We start from the raw sequence: 16,727 nt of genomic DNA on the forward strand, positions 1-16,727 counted from the left end.
CTTGACATTTTTGTTGAAGTGCTTGTTGGTTGCCGCGTTGCGGCCAGCAACGTGATTCGATTTCAATTCGTTTTGGTTACTTGGCCGCCGCCAAAGACTTTGATATACAACTTTGCAATTAAGCTGGCAATGAAGCGCAAAGCGGCCCCGACCACCCAGATTGGCGAAGTTTGACGTGAGTTTGCAGCACTTTGCCAACTGACTGACAAATCAAATTAAATTTTGCCAAATTATTTGTAATTTGTCGAAAGATAGTCGAGGGTAAGCGAGAGAGGGCGAGTGTCTAAGTGGGAGGCACATTTGCTTTATATTCATATTCATTCGAGATTCAATTCAATTTTCACAAATTATTTGCTTGGTTAGTTTTGTGGCTTCCACAGAATTGTTTGGCTCCGCAACTCAAGAGCACAGACACACACACACACACACACACACACACACACACAAACACACGCATGCACGCACATGTGTGCTGCCAGAGGCTTCCTCTTCATTATCTGTGAGGCATTCGGGTAACCATAAAATGGTTGCTCCGTTACCCCGGCCAAAGAGACACTCGTGCAAACTATGCACGAGCAGCTCAACTCTGGCCACAATGCTTGAGTTTTGGTATTGAGTTTCCTTTATGACAGCCCATAGAATTGTAATTGAATTGTTGGGCTCAAAATGACGATAACAATTTGGCTTTAACACAAAGAATGAAATCTGTCACTCTGATATGGGCTATACTCATTAGCAATGGGAAATGCTATTGAAAAGTTGTTCAACTTTTTTAGTAATTGTATTCAAATTATAAGATGCCATGTGCTCTTCATGATAATTTCATATTAATAGATATTCCGAACTTTACTTTGGAAATGCAATTTGCAAAATTTGATGTTGCCCATCGATAGCTTTATATATAAGTATATATATTTCCTACGAAGTAAAGGGTAGCACACAGTCGAGCGCTTTTATCCTTTTTGCTTCAATATATATTTTGTTATAACTTGATATCTTTTGTCAAATATGGAAACTAATGAAGATAAATATAGCTTGGATTCATTAGGCTTTATTTGCAGCAGCCAAAAGCAACTGCCGACAGTTAAGAAATTCGAAAGCTATCGATGGGAATAATACAAATTTGAATTCCCAACTTAAATTTTGGTCGGTTCAATAAATGTGTAAGCAAAATTTCTATATCAATTAAATTAAATTAAACTATTTTTTTCCAAGCTAATGAACACAGAGCTTAATTGCGTTTATGCTAAAATAGTTATTGGAAAACTCAGCAAATAGAAATAAAGTATTTGTTAATATTGATCATAAAGTTCATTTCAAACAGATTTAAATAGTTTAAAGATTTAATGCAATGATCCCAAGGCATCAATTTAAATCCCTCAATGCGAGATACAATCAAAACTGAATATTCTTGCTGCAAAAGTGACACAAATTCATAATCAGCAGCTTTTTGTGGCATGTCAAATTCTTTAAATCGAAAATCGATTGTCATTCGTGGGCTTTGTGGCAAATGTTCAGCGCTTTCTGAGCGATTAGGTGCCACATGAAGAGCAAAAATTTGTGTGGCATGTGTGTCGATGCCGATAAGAACATGATAATGATGTCTAAGTCGCGCAATCCAATAATGAAAATTAATTTCACACAGACGGGCAGACGGGCGGACGGACGGACAGAGAGAGTGGGAAGTGGGAGAGAGAGGCGCGAGTGTGGCATGTGCTGCTACCCACATGGCCCTAAAGCAATTTATGCCAATTTTCACACACACGCACACACATACTAATGCAGAGAGACAGACACAGTCATGCCTGAAATATTTTTGACACCTGCAGAATTCCTATTGACAGCTGCGCCGCAGCGGCAGAGGCTTCAAAATACGCGTTTGAATTCGAAGCGTTTAGCATTTTGTTGGTTTTAGGCTGTATGCGTGTGTGTGTGTGTGTGTGTGCGTGTGTGTGTTTATTGGTGTGTGTGCATGCGAGCCGCAGGCTTAGCGTGTGCGTTCGTGTGCGTGGCATACGTGAAATTTTTGACAGTTATTTTAATGAAATTATGCAAGCGCACTTTCACACATTCAACACCAAAGGATCCCCCAGGTGAGAGCTCCGAGCTCCAAGTTGTGGTTGCACTTGTTGTTGTTGTTGTTGTTATTGCGGCGACGTGTAAGGGGCTGTGGCGTCACGTATGTGGGTTAATTATATGCATTGGCAACACAATAACATGGCATTCAAAATTTTGGTTATTTAATTAGCTGTTTGCAGTTGGACTTGGTAATCAGTTTGAATTATAACATTGCTAATTTTCAGAGCTTGCTGAAAATGTTTGGATAAAGCGCAAACATTTTATTTATTTCTAACCTTTTTTCATGCTCTGATAAACGTGATAGGAGAATATTAAAATAAATCAACAAACAGGCTCAGCGAAGTCCTACAAATTGTACAACTCACATATTATTTGCACTTGTAAATAGAATTTCATGTTCAAGTGCTTTAAAAAGTTGTTGTCGCTATTTCTATTTTTATTTTCTGATTATACTTTAGTTCCTTGTGGAACTTTTTTTTTTCTGTTTTGGGGTACATTTGTGTCATCGTCGCCTCGTCAGCGTCTGGAGCTTCAACTCGAAACTCCCAAGTGGCTAAGCAGCCCTCGAAAAATGTCGCATTCGCTGGCCCTGGACATGGACCTGCTGACAGCAGCATTCGAGCTGAAAGTACTCTTCAGCTTCACAATCACATTCACATCCGCAGAAGCCGGGGCAGGATCACACAATGAGCTGGAATGGGAGCGCGGGCTGGGGTAGCTGGCGCTGGGCACGTGTTGAGTGCGCACAAAAGTATGCTATGGAGCATACGAGCAATCTTTTATTTGATACGTTTTTGATTTGAGAACTAAAAGTCGCCGCAGCAGACAATGTCAATGTGTGCTCCCCACATCCCAAGCCAAACCCATCCGCCCAACAAACCCAAATTGCTATCGAAAACAATGACAGAAACACCCCGAGGACTACATGAGGGGCAAGAGAGGGAGCAAAAGAGTGAGAGACTGAGCAGCAGTTGACTGCGCCCAGTCTCAAGTGCAGCATGACACGTGAGTTTTTTTTTTTTTTTTGTCAAACACATACCTTGCCCCAACACACACCCCGCTCTGTGCTGGCGGGCTAGGTGTATGTTTTTGGTAATTTGATTTTCAGATTTTTCTCTGATTTGTCAGAGACGCCAAGTTAACGCTACATTTGACGCCATTGGCCAAGACAAAAAAATAAAAATAAAAATAGAAAAGTTGATAAAAAAAAAGAAGAAATGGAAACGGAAACGTGTGCTGAATTTTCAAATGCAAATGCCGCTCGCCCGCACTTCTGTTTATCGTTTTGCATGTTGTTTGCGCTCTAATAGAAAATCTTTTCGATTTGATTTTCACACAATAATTGAGCAGGCCGCACGGCAACAGAAAGCGCCAATTTGTGTCACATCAGCTTTTGCCAAGTTGTAAACGTAAAATATACATATATAGAAGAAGAAAAGAAAAAAAAGAAAAATAGGTGGCAACTGCCACGCCTCCAATACGCGCCCCTGCAGCCAATTGCAATATGGCGTCGCTCTGATGAGGCACTCGCCGTTAAATTTACTGTCACACAAATTTTTGTTTCACTTTGCAGTTGTTGTTTTGTTGTTGTTGTTGTTGTTGTTGTTGTTGTTGTTGCGCACGTATTTGTCGTTTCCATTACAGTTTGTGCTGATTTTGATTTGCTGCCCTGGCTGCCAGCTACATAGATGCCACTCCACCCCCTTCCCTGCACCCCCTGGGCAACTGCCTGTCATTCAATCTCAAATTCACTCAATCAGTCAGTGCGTCGGTCCGTCGGTCCGCCTGTCCGTCAGCCTGGTTGGCAGGCTGGCAGTTTCAGTTAGTCATTGCGTCAACACTTTGCCGGTGCAAGAGGCGTGCCGCACACACCCTCTCACCCTCAGACCCTTACCCACCCACATATATATACACACACACACACACACACACACACACAGTCACTCTTTGGTTATACACATGTTGTTGGAGTCACGTTTATTGTTGGCAATTTTTTCGCCGCTGCTGTTGCCTTTTCCATTGCCGACTTATGACTTTTGTGCGCGCATAGGCAATTTCTATGCAGCCCCAGCTCCAGCCCCTGACACGCCCCCATCCCCACACCACCCACTTTCAGCACGGTGCCTGCTTTGGCACGTGTGTGGGCGTGTTGCGTGGGACGCATTTGTCATACTCGAATTTAAAATTCAATTTACTTGCGTCATAAATTTAATAGCCTAGCTGGCAAAATCGGTTCAGTTGATTTGGGCCATGTGCCCATCTGGCCAAAAAGAGGTTTCTGAATCTATATATTGTGTATATATAAACATACATATTTTTATTGCGCAACGGCAGCTGTTTTTTAATCTAGTTCTATGTATATGAATAGCGGGCATTGTCCAGTACATCACAAATTTGGCCATCATGCGTCTGGTCCCGAAACCAACATATTCTTGATTTTCTTTTCTTATATTGAAGATTTTAAGTATTGCTATTGTTTCCACACACAAGAGGCAAATCGGCAGTTCACTGCTAAAAAACGAAATCATTACAACAAATTAACATTTGTATAATTTTTAGAAAAATAAATTAGTATAGTCATAATTGAGTACATCACTATTTTGGCAAAAAACGAAAATGAGCCTTTATTTGGCCAAAATATGTTTTTTACATTTATTCCAAATTTGATCATTGCAGAAGGCGGCGACCTATATAAATAATTGCAGTACACCCAAAAAGCAGTGCATACTTTTGTGCTACGCGCAAAAGAACTTCTAGAAAATCGCATAGCATACTTTTGGGCATGGCATTTCTGCAACACTTAAGTTTTAATAATATTAAACTTCGAATAACTTCGAAAAACTGATGTCCTTTGGACAATATGTAGTCCTTATCCTGCCAACTAAGAACATGTAATTAAAAGGACGAAAATGCATCAAGGAGCTGAGGGAAAGTGAATTCTGTCGGCAGAGATAAAAGGGTGTAGCTCGGCCGTATCCTTGCCGATCATGATGTCCTTTGGTCAATCGTTAGGCCTCACCCTCCCAATTTAGAATATATAATAAAAAGGACAATAGTCCTTTAGACACCATAGATATGAGTACAAATCTTTCGTAAATTAACAAAGCAATAACTCGGTCGTATCCTTGCAGATCCTGGCAAGTCCTGTGTCAAACGAACCGTATGAACAAGGACTTCAAACTGCCCAAAGGACATCAAAATCGTCCTTACCGTTTCTTAGATATGGCCAATTTTCTAAAAAGGACATTTTTCAATTAGCCATAACTCGGCCAAATCCTTAAGGATATCGGAAGGATATACCTTGTCGAACTCGTGGAGAGGAGGACTATCGATTGGCATTCAAGGATTTCCAAGATTCGACAAAAAATTTCACCAAAATATTTCATAGGGGGTAGGTCGCAAAAATGGCAAAAGTCGAAAAAATCAGGACTAACTTGGCCATTTGAAGGACTATCGGGATGTCCTTTGGACTGTAGATAGTGCTCGACCTCCCATTTAAGAAAAAACAACAAAAAGGACGAAAGTCCTTCAAACGGCGAAGTTTTAAGGACGAATTTCGTAAGACAAAATAGGCCATAACTCGGCAATATCCTGGCGTATCCTGACAAGTTCTATGTCAAAAAAATTGTATCGACTAGGACTACCAACTGGCCAAGTTTCATTAAGATCGTCCTTGTAGTTTTAGAGATATTCAAGGATTTGTGTTTTCGGGCCATTTCCGTGCGCTCCGGGATGAAAATTTCACAAGTAAAAACACAAGTCCCGGGGTTCTTAGATGACCCCATACTTTTTTGATGCAGATCGATGCGGGGGGTCTATGCGATCCTAACGCACCATATCCTTTGAAAATCTGCAAGGATATGGCCGAGTTATGTCCTTTTTTCCTTGCATAAAATGCCTTTATATATTTTTTGCCTTATTTAATTTAAATGTGTTTTTATCTTTTCAGATTGCCAAATTAAGGACCATAATGACCTCTAAGGACCTCTAAGGACCTCCACGCAAAATTTTCCAGGATCGGACTTTAATTAAGCCAGATATACTTATTTTAAGTTCAAATAAGCATAAATTATAATTTATTCACGTTTTTATAATTTTAAAAGCAATAATTAAGAAAATTAGCATAAAAACAACAATTTTGTATATTTAAACATAAATAAACCAATTATTTTAAATATAAACGAAATTCCTGTGTTTTTATTTAAAAATTCAATTTCATTGCATACCCCCAAGGGCGTTTGTTGAAAACCGCTGGCTGCCGAGATTTTTCTTAAAATCTGCAGAAATACCAGGCGAACAGAAGTGCGCAGAAGGTCGACAAAAAATATTTTTAGCTGCCGAAAAAATTTCATTGCATACCCAAACGGGGCGCCCTGGTCAGCGGCTGTGCCCCAAATTTGCCCTAAAATTCCACTGAAATACCAGGCGAACAGAAATGCCCAGGAGGTCGACGAGTGGTTTGAATAAAAATTTTCGTTGCATAGCATTAAGGGGCAAAAATGTAACTCAATTGAAATGAGTGCTGTTAAATAGCAGTTTATGTAAAATGAGTGGCTGTAAGCCGGCTGTTAAGCAACAGCTGCAGCTGCAGCTAATGTAAAAGGGCTCCTGAAAGAAAAAGCATACATGTTTTTGGACCATTTCAATGCACATTTTGCAGGGATCTGGTCCTTTAGGTTCGCAAGGACTATATCGATGGTATGGTATAACCAAGGATATGGTAGTCAACTAGAAACCATCCAGGGGCGGGGGATACCTGTAAAAAAAATAGCATACATATTTTTGGACCCTGTTCCTACGCATTTTGCAAGAACTTGGTCCTTTAGGTTCGCTAGGACTACATCCATGGTATGGAATAATCAAGGATATATAGGTCAACTAGGTACCATGAATAGCAAATGCTTGCTGACTAAATGTTGTCCATGTCCATCCGCAGGTCAGCGGCGAAGTTATGTCGCCTTAAGACCGCGTATCTGTTGGGGGCGACGGCCAGCAATCCGGCGCCAACGTCAAAGATGAAGCGGCCGAGTACCATAAGCCAGAAGGTGTAGATAATGGCGCTGCTGGCAAAGATTAGCTGACCCACCAGCAATCTGTACAGGCGATCGATCACAAAGCCGCCCAGAAAGTACAGCGTCGCACTGGGCCCCGAGTAGATGAAATAGATGAGCGTAAATTTGTTAAAATTGTTTGGTTGTCCATGAATGTTGACAGGTTAGGCTGAAAAATATCCAATAAAAAATATATTACACCGGTTTAATTACGTCCGACTGTGGAGAGACATACCTTTAAAATTGATAGAATTCCAAATGTTGACTTGAGAATCGACGCAGATTGGCAACAATTTCAATATAGCCATTGTTACTTTGGTCAATGTTAAAAACACGGTTGTAAAAGGTATAACCAAGGTCCGTTCAGGTACCAACGTTATTGAATGTTTCCTTGTCCATGGCAGTTTTAGCTGCAATATTAAAAAAATTAAATAGTATTTTGTAAGCTTTTAATGTCGATTAAATTAAGTCAGACATCGGAAGGGTGTACCTTTTAGAGTTCGTGAAAGCCTTCAAAATCGACAGAGCACTAAGAAATTTTTATTCCAGAACCGAAAAGAAAAAGAATTTAGCAACCATTTTAATTTTCTCAATATGGACGAGAATTTTCCCTTATAACATTTGCAATGAGTTTCACTCGAATGCTGCCCAAAGTCGGCGCCCAGCAAACTCAGCGAGCAATCCACAAACTCGAGTGAGTGCCGATCAAAGCAAGATAACGCACAAGCCAACATAAGTAGATATGAGTGACAAAAACACACACACAAGCATATGCATGCAGAGATAATCGCTTAATATATGCATGTATATGTGTATATGATTGCTTGTGCATTATCTTCTTTTTCATCTCGCTCTCACCTTTTTTTTGTGCGATGTGAGAAAAAAAAACACTAACACTCGTGAAAGTCTGTAAGATCGATGGACTTCTTTAAAATTTGGTTGCATTTTTGTCAAACTTTAAAACGAGATGTTTTTAATGATTTTTACTATATTAAAACAATTTAACTTGACTGCTGCCATTTAACTTTCACAAAATCACGTTGCAGAGACGAAAAGTGGACAAAATTCGGCGAGCAGCAACTCGAGTAGGCGCCGATCAAAGCAAGATAACGCACAAGCCAGCACAAGCAGACATGAATTGCGAAAACACACACACACACATACATATGTAAGTAGAGAGAATCGCAAAATATATGCATACATACGTATGTATGTGTATATGATTGCTTGTGCATTATCTTCTTATTCACCGCGTTCACGCATTTTTTGCGAATTGAGAAGGAAATTACAATAAAATAAACACTTGAGCACTTGTGAAAGTCTATAAAATCGACGGACTTCTTCAAGTTTTGATTGCTTTTTTGTCGAACTTTAGAATGCCATTTTTTTATTGCTATTATTACTTCCGACCAGTACATGTCCGAAAACGTATACCATTAGAGGTATGGATATCACTTTTTTTACTTATAGTTTCTTTTAAAACAACTTAACTTGACTGCTGCCATTTAACTTTCACAAAATCACGTTGCAGAGACGAAAAGTGGACAAAATTCGGCGAGCAGCAACTCGAGTAAGCGCCGATCAAAGCAAGATAACGCACAAGCCAGCACAAGCAGATATGAATTGCGAAAACACACACACAAACATATGTACGCAGAGAGAATCGCAAAATATATGCATACATACGTATGTATGTGTATATGATTGCTTGTGCATTATCTTCTTATTCACCGCGTTCACGCATTTTTTGCGAATTGAGAAGGAAATTACAATAAAATAAACACTTGAGTCTATAAAATCGACGGACTTCTTCAAATTTTGATTCATTTTTTCTCGTACTTTAGAATGTCATTTTTTTATTGCTATTATTACTTCCGACCTGTAGATGTCCGAAAGCGTATACCATTAGAGATATGGATCACTTTTTTTACTTATAGTTTCTTTTAAAACAACTTAACTTGACTGCTGCCATTTAACTTACACAAAATCACGTTGCGGCGACGAAAAGTGGACAAAAGTCGGCGAACAGAAACGCGAGTGAGCGCCGATCAAAGCTAGATAACGCACAAGCCAGCATACACAAGCATAAGTATATATCAATTGTAAAAAACACACACACCCGAACATACATATGCATGCAGAGAGAACCGCTAATTATGTACATACAAACGTATGTGTATATTATCTTCTTATTCACCGCTCTCACTAATATTTGGCGAATTGAGGAGGAAATTACAATATATAGACACTTTAACATAAGAGAAAGTCTATAAAATCGATGTACTTCTTTAATATTGTTGGTTCCATTTTTGTCAAACATTAAAATGGGATTTTGTTAATATATTAAAGCACTTTAACTTGGCTGCTACCATTTAACTTACACGAAATCACGTTGCGCGGACGAAAAGTGGACAACTCGAGTGATCAAAGCAAGATAACGCACAAGCCAGCACAAGCAGACATGAATTGCGAAAACACACACACACACAAACATATGTGTGCAGAGAGAATCGCAAAATATATGCATACATACGTATGTATGTGTATATGATTGCTTGTGCATTATCTTCTTATTCACCGCGTTCACTCATTTTTGCGAAGTGTGAAGGGAATTACAATAAAATAAAAACTTTACTTATGACAGTCTATAAAATCGATGGACTTCTTTAGAATATGATTTTGTTATGGTTATTAATACTTCCGACCCGTTTAACTTGCACGCGCGCAACACAACAACATGCCATATTGACTAATAGGGCCACACTGACACAGCGTAAAGTTGCGCAGATTCATAAAAGCAGCGCTCAGAGAGAAGAGCGATCGAACGACCAGATGAGTACATCACTGGCGGCAGTTATTGATTGGACCAATCAGCGATCGGCACCAAAGATAATCGTGAGCGCGTGAGCGTAAGTAGAAAAACGACAGCGAACACACACACGAACAGCTGACTGCTTATCTCTGGCCTTGGCTCATCTCTGCGCATACACGTGTTTGTGTGGGTGTATATTCTAAGCAGCGTGGCGTTTTGTTCACACTCGAATTTTAATCGCTTGCTTAATTTCTGGGCGCCGGTTTTTTCGTCCGCTAAAGTCACTCACAATTTAACACTCTGTTAATTTGAGCTCAATATTTAATGTGAGCATGTGTTCATTAGGAGCTGCTGAGTCGGGTCAGTCCGAAAGGTTATAATACATATTTTATTTAGCTAATTTCAAAGCTGCTTTCTTAAGAATTGGATTAAACAAAAAAGAAGAATTGTACTACCATTAAAAATGGGTATAAGGGTATATTGTATTTGTGCAAAATCCAAATGTATGTAACAGGCAGAAGGAAGCATCTCCGACCTCATAAAGTATATATATTCGTTTAGAAAGAAGCTCAGACATCTTCAAATAAATTATTATTTCTTGTACAAAAAGATATTTTATATTTTCCTGTCGTTTGGAGCAACAGCTCTTCAGCTTTTTTGACTAAACTTAATAACTCAGAGGGCACATTTATTTGTATCTGTATCTTTATCTGCACTTTGTCTCTTCTTTGGCAAATTTTCAACGACAGCTGCAATGCTAATTGCTGAGCTTGTTAGACATATGAAAGACTTTAATTCCAAACCGATTTATGAGTGTGTGTGTGTGAATTTTGTGCTAAACAAAAGTGCGCCAATTAGTAGGAAAATGTAGTTTTTAAGCTCTCACAATTCCACACACACACACACGCACACACACGAGTCACAACTAAATGTGCGCCTAACCGCAAATGCCAGGAAAGTTGATTTCTTAACAACTCCGAGAAAGGAGACCACACAACCGCAAAAATGTCAGAGCGTCAGGCAAACAGGCGCTGAATATGGGCAACAATTTTAAGCTCGAGCCTGGGACACCCAAAAAAAGTTCAGTGAGAAGACCACAGTTTTAAGCCCAAATAAGTTGAAGGTGTGTGCAAGTATGTGTGTGTGTGTGTGTGTGTGTGTGTGTGTGTGAGTGTGTTGTCTGCTTGTTGTCTCTATTTTGCGGCACATTTGGCCTGGAAGCTCATCTGCAAATCCACACACTCACACACGCTCTAACACACATCTGACATGGCTATGAAAAAGATGAATGCATTTCATATAAACACTGCACACAGACAGCTTGCCTTCGTTCGGGTCGCATCATTTAATCATAGATTACGAACTAGTACTGCAAATTTAATATAAGTTTGCTTCTCCAATATCAGAGAGCCCTTGCTAATTTGCCAAATCTGAGAATCTATAGTCTTTCTTTAAAATATATAAATTAATAGAGGAAATAATGCTATAAGAAAGTGTATTAAAAGTTCGTCAGGTCAATTACATAATTTTCCTGTACTTTACTTAAAACTTTGTGGCTTGTTAGAGAGTTCGAATGTGTGTGTGTGTGTGTGTGCGTGTGTGTGTGTGTGTGTTTGGGCTGGGACTGGGAGAATTCTGATTTGCGCTTGTCACGCTGAAAATTAAACTAAGTCCATTTTAATTGAGTTTTTCAGCATGTGACATCCATGGAGGCATAAAAGAATACAATTTTTTAGTTATTTGTCAAACAAGCATTTGATTTTATTTCAACTTGCACTCGCAAACGCATTTCCACTCGCACAATTCACAATTTACAATTCGTTATGCAGGCAATTTGGCAACATTGTCGCAAATGAATTGTGAATGAAATGCAAATTTGTGTGGTGCAATTTAATGGTCACACAACAAATCGAATAAGAGACCATGACAAATTTAATTCCACACTTGTATTTCCAATTTTCCAATTTGTTTTTCGCCCAAAATAAAAGAAAAAGCGAGATACTTGAAATTGCGACAAAGTTTTCTGCGTTATCAAAGGCAGATATTTACCGCAAGAACCCCGGCTGCTCAGAATGTTTTTATTTTTGTTTTTCTTTTTATTTTTCTCACCGCATTTTCTTATTTTTGTTTTTGACTTTTTCTGCGTAATCAGGCTACGGGGGCAACGAAATAAGTTTTACTGCTAAAAAAAAAAAAAATAAATAAAATTTGTGTTTAAAAATGTTAAACAGGAAACGAGCGAAGCGTGCAGTTGTTGCCAGTATTGGAAAACACCCAAAGGCAGTGGAAGGGCAAGGGAAGGCGCGGTTGTGGCCTGCACATAATTTAAATCCGATTAGACGGCTTTGAACGGATGTGGTTTAGTTTGATGAAATGTTTTGCGGTGCTTGACAATATGAAAAGCTTCCGATTACTTCAGATAATAATGCACGACTTAGGGATACCCTATATGCGCCGAGGATCTTAAGCATACAAAATGTGAGGAAATATATCCGTAGAAATAGTTATAGACGCTCTCCTATATTTACCATACATTTCAACAAAAATAAAAAAAATACATCAATTAATATAATAAATAGTCAAATTAAAAAAAAAAGGATTAAAAAAAGAGCCTCGAACTCATGCTCAGCATTTACACAATGTAATCACAACTCGTACAGTTTCAAATAAAATGTGGGATACTTTTTGGCCCTTTTGGCCGCAACAACTATTCAACTATTCATAGAACTCCCGACAGCGGCGCCCAACTGCATTTATCCAAATCAATATGCAATTTTTACAGTATCCACAGGTAACTGATTTCAAAACTGGCAGCACAAAATGCCAGTCATAAGTGCGGCAGAAGCCACATAACAAATTCTTGTGTGTGCTTGTGTGCATGTGTGTCTTGTTCTATAGAAACAACTGAGCCATAAAAAGCGCAAAACTGGGTTAGCTGTCGAGATTTCCCAACACTGCGACAACAACAACAACAGCAGCAGCAGCAACAATCAGTCGAGGAATATACGGGAACAGGAACATTGACAGCCCATACCCATCAGAGACTGAGCATTTGGGATTGGCAATGCATTTCGAATTGAGCGGGCAAAAAAAAAAAAAAAAAGAAAGAAAATTGAAAAAAAAAGAAGAAAAAGACAAGTTAAAAACTCACGAACTGAAGCTGAACGCTGGCAGCCAAGCGAAATGGCGGCCAATGCAAGCCGACGCTGTCACGCCCACCGCTCACAGCCCAACGCCCAGCATATATGTCAAGTGAACTGGAAGTGATATGGCATAGCGCAGCAGGACGAGCCTGAAAGCGAAGGACGAGCGTGTTCACGTGCAAAATTGCAGCTATTCCCAAACGGTTGCCAACCTTCTTCTTTTTTACTGCTGCCGCTCAAAATCGAATTCACTTTGTGTGCGTGTGTGTGTGTGTGTGCGTGCGTTATTTGAGCGCCATTTTGAGCGTGATCGATGGCTGCTGGCAGGACATGCAGCAGGCGGCAGCCAATGGGCCTCGATTTTAATCAGCAACTGAAAGCCGATCGGAGCCGAGCCCGACAATGACAACGAGTGATATGCTTGCGGCTTTGCTTTGCCCTGTTCCAGGCATTTATCTCATGCACACACACACACATATGCAGCTGTTCATGCACTTGTACTTCCACTTCCGCTTCCGCTTAATGGCGGCGCAAAGAAACATTGGACGCGGCCCATCTTCAAACTCAGCTGGTTGGCAAACGGTGGCTCAGACACACCGCTGATTGTTTGCCCCACGTTGCAATGCCACTAAATTGTTTGTGCGTGCGTGCGTGTGTGTGTGTGTGTGTGTGTGTGCGTGCAATGCCATTAACAATACGCCCAATGCCAAACTGGCAAACGCGCCAAAGCCATTGTTATTTCGGCGGTCGATTGTTGTTCTTCCGGCTTGCGTGAGCTTACCCAAACCCAGACCCCAATCCCTGCTCCCGCTCCAGCGCCAGCGCCAGCGCCAGCCTCATCCGCTGCCACAAATTGTGCAAACAAGCGTGGGAATTGGCCAGAAAGAGTGAGCGCCAGCTAAAGCTGTGCCAGCGTTAGAGCAAGAGGCAGCAGCATCGTGATGCTCTCCATGCAAAACTTGTGCCACAAATCGCTTCAATTTTGTTGCGTGTTCGGGTTTTTGGCCTTGTTGCCACTGCTGCTGTTGTTTTTGCCACTACTGTTGCTGCTGCTGCTGCTGCTGTTGTTGTTGTTGCTGCTGTTGCTCTGTTTGATTGGGAGTCTGGTCTGGTTTGAGTTGTTTTTTCAGCTCGGTTTGTTCTCAACTGCAATAATCTTATTAGCAGTTTGTTGTTCGAACCTAATCAATTACCAACGTAATTACAAACTTTGCTAATCTGCTTAGCTCACAGCGCACACAGAGCGAAAGGGAGAGAAAGAGAGTGTGTGTGAGCAGAGAAGGAGAAAGAAAGTGTGTGGCAGAAAGACCCATTTGAACCCTATGCCACGGATATTCATGAACATTTATGGCCATGATTTGTTGCAAATGCCCAGTTGGCAATTCTGTTGCTGATGGCGCGACTATTTTCCTTTTTGGCAACTCAAATTGCAATTTGCACATAAAACGGAGCGAGTGTTAACTTTGAAATTAAATAGAATTTCCCCCTTGCAAAAGAATCGAGCTAAAATTATCACGAACCTAAATATGTATCTAAATTTTTGTCTTACAGCATATTATGGCCATATGACTAGCTAAACTAGATTCGGTTGGTGAATTTAAGTGCAGATCACAAACTAATCATTGCAAGCTATAACTTAAAACTTATTCTTCTCTTCACTGGTTACGAAAGGTATTTTATATTTTCCGATCACATTTAACTAATATATTGAGTTTATTACTTACCTCTTTTTCTGTGTCATGTAAAGCAAGTGCATTAAAGGCATTTAAGGCATTTTCTAAAAGGTCAGAGGATCAAACAGATAAGTTGAATCATCAGAAGCTGCAAAAGCTTGCAAATCCTTTGGAAGTCTGCAAGGATACGACCGTTTGAGCGGCAATTTCAATAAAGACAGCCTTTTACTTACACATATTGAGAAAGTACCGAAATATTGATTGCCCGTCTCCTAGTCAAAATCAACCTGAACTTTTTGCAGCTCTCATGGTGATTCAACAGTTCAACTTCTTGTGCATTTAACGCTTATCAGAAGCCAAAAGTCCATTTGACAGGATAACGAAAATCTTCCGAGCAGCTGTTGTTGCTCTTGTTGTTCTGCCGAACCGAACGAAGCATTGCAAAAATGCCAAAAACTTTTGTCGTAATCAAAAGTAAAAATATTTGAATATGCCAAGACAAAATGAATGCCGTGTCTGCCGTATGCCTGCTCCTCTATGCCTCTGCAACATTTAGCCAGAACTCCCAAGGCCCTCATACGTTAGATTTTTGCCTTTTGCTGCCAACAGCAGCAGCAGCAGCAGCAGCAGCAGCAAACTTTTCCACGCATGATTTAAATGGAAATAAATCTTGCGTTAAGATTCGACTCGGATTTGGATTATGCAATGTGGCGGCGTCTGGCTGACTCTGTAGGGGCGTTGTATATGCGTGTGTGTGTGTCCTGGGAGGGGTAGGTGCGACAGGAGATGGATCTCAATTCGTTGGCATTTCTTTGGGGCGTTGCTGCCTCACGTTGTTGCTAAATTTGTTTACATGTTGCCGTCGTTGTCGTTTTAGTTTTGGCTGCCCCGCCCCCTTCAATGACAACCAAACACCTAACACACACACACAGACACACACGTGCGAACACACACACACACGTCCACAATTGGCATAAACTTTTTCGTATGCAAATCGCAAGTTTAGCAAAATATTTCGTTTATTGTTGAAGTTTTCTTTAGTTTTGCTCGTCAACATTTTGTACATATAATTTCTTCCTTTTTTTTGGCAGCGCAAAAGTTAGCGCAAAACTTTTGAAAGTTCCCGCTGAATTTGATAAATTGCGCTACGCCAGCGATATAAGTTCATCTTGCAGCACACATTGCATCAATTTTTTTAGAAAATAATTTCAGATTTTTTGTTGGATTTTAATATAAAAAATTTATGACACCTTTTATTGATTTAGTTCTTGTATGATGTGTATCTGAGTGGTGTATGGTGTGTGTGCGCGTGAGTGTGTGTGCGTGTGTGTGTACGTATGTGTTTGTATGTCTATTTTATACACCAATATACAATAATGCATATACATACATAATTTGTTCACTTAACTGCATTTATCACTAGATTTTTACGTTCTCGCTTTCGACTTTCGCCTTAAATCGAACTCAGCAAATTATTATTTTTCTTGTTGTTTTTTTACGCACAATTATTTGTTATACTTAATTATCTAGTTAGAACACACAGCCTTGCTTTGTTTCTCTAAAAAATTACACTTAATCCTCTAATTAATTACAATTAATTACACAACGACAGAAACGCGTAAATGTAATTTACAATTTGTATGCATTTGACGTGTCATTGAAAAAGCAATAATTAGTTGTTTTTCTCCTTTCTCTTTTTTTTTTTTTTTTAATTTAAAGCCACATTCAGATAGTTATACAAAATGCACAGTTAGAGTTACACCTATAGCTTAAGGGTATATATATATATAATATGTTATTAGCTATAATACTTAATGAAAAAATAAATTTGCTAAATAAATGATGCAGGCATACATAATTTAAAGAAATTATAAAACTACCTAAAGCCTGGATATTATTTCAGTTGTATTTAAGTTTATGTATATTGCATATATCCTGCACAAAAGGTGGCAACTCTGTAGTAAGTTTA

At 39.6% G+C, this 16,727-nt stretch overlaps 2 long non-coding RNA genes across 7 annotated transcripts in view; one reads left to right on the forward strand and one right to left on the reverse strand.

The window, feature by feature from the left end:
• LOC116651529 (uncharacterized) overlaps window positions 1-6,221 on the forward strand; it is a 117,754-nt gene extending 111,533 nt beyond the window's left edge. Inside the window, exons 5-7 of one of the 5 annotated variants that reach the window (XR_004304524.2) lie at window positions 2,600-3,084; window positions 5,211-5,470; window positions 6,029-6,220. This is a non-coding gene — a long non-coding RNA (uncharacterized lncRNA). Of the gene's footprint in view, window positions 1-2,537; window positions 3,085-5,210; window positions 5,471-6,028 lie in introns of those variants that run through there. The other 4 variants (XR_004304527.2, XR_004304526.2, XR_004304528.2 and 1 more) reach the window with 4 other exon arrangements.
• An 18-nt stretch (window positions 6,222-6,239) lies between these two features.
• Window positions 6,240-9,896, reverse strand: LOC116651661 (uncharacterized). Of its 2 annotated transcripts, none has more exons than XR_011416800.1 (3): window positions 9,112-9,896; window positions 7,366-7,540; window positions 6,240-7,299 (listed from the first exon to the last, which is right to left on the reverse strand). It is a non-coding gene; the product is annotated as an uncharacterized lncRNA (long non-coding RNA). The 2 variants fall into 2 exon arrangements; XR_004304679.2 differs by having other exon boundaries at window positions 7,621-9,896.
• Window positions 9,897-16,727: the final 6,831 nt, after the last annotated feature.

The sequence above is a fragment of the Drosophila virilis genome, chromosome 4 (genome assembly GCF_030788295.1).
Source record: "Drosophila virilis strain 15010-1051.87 chromosome 4, Dvir_AGI_RSII-ME, whole genome shotgun sequence".
NCBI classification, from domain to species: Eukaryota; Metazoa; Arthropoda; class Insecta; order Diptera; family Drosophilidae; genus Drosophila; species Drosophila virilis.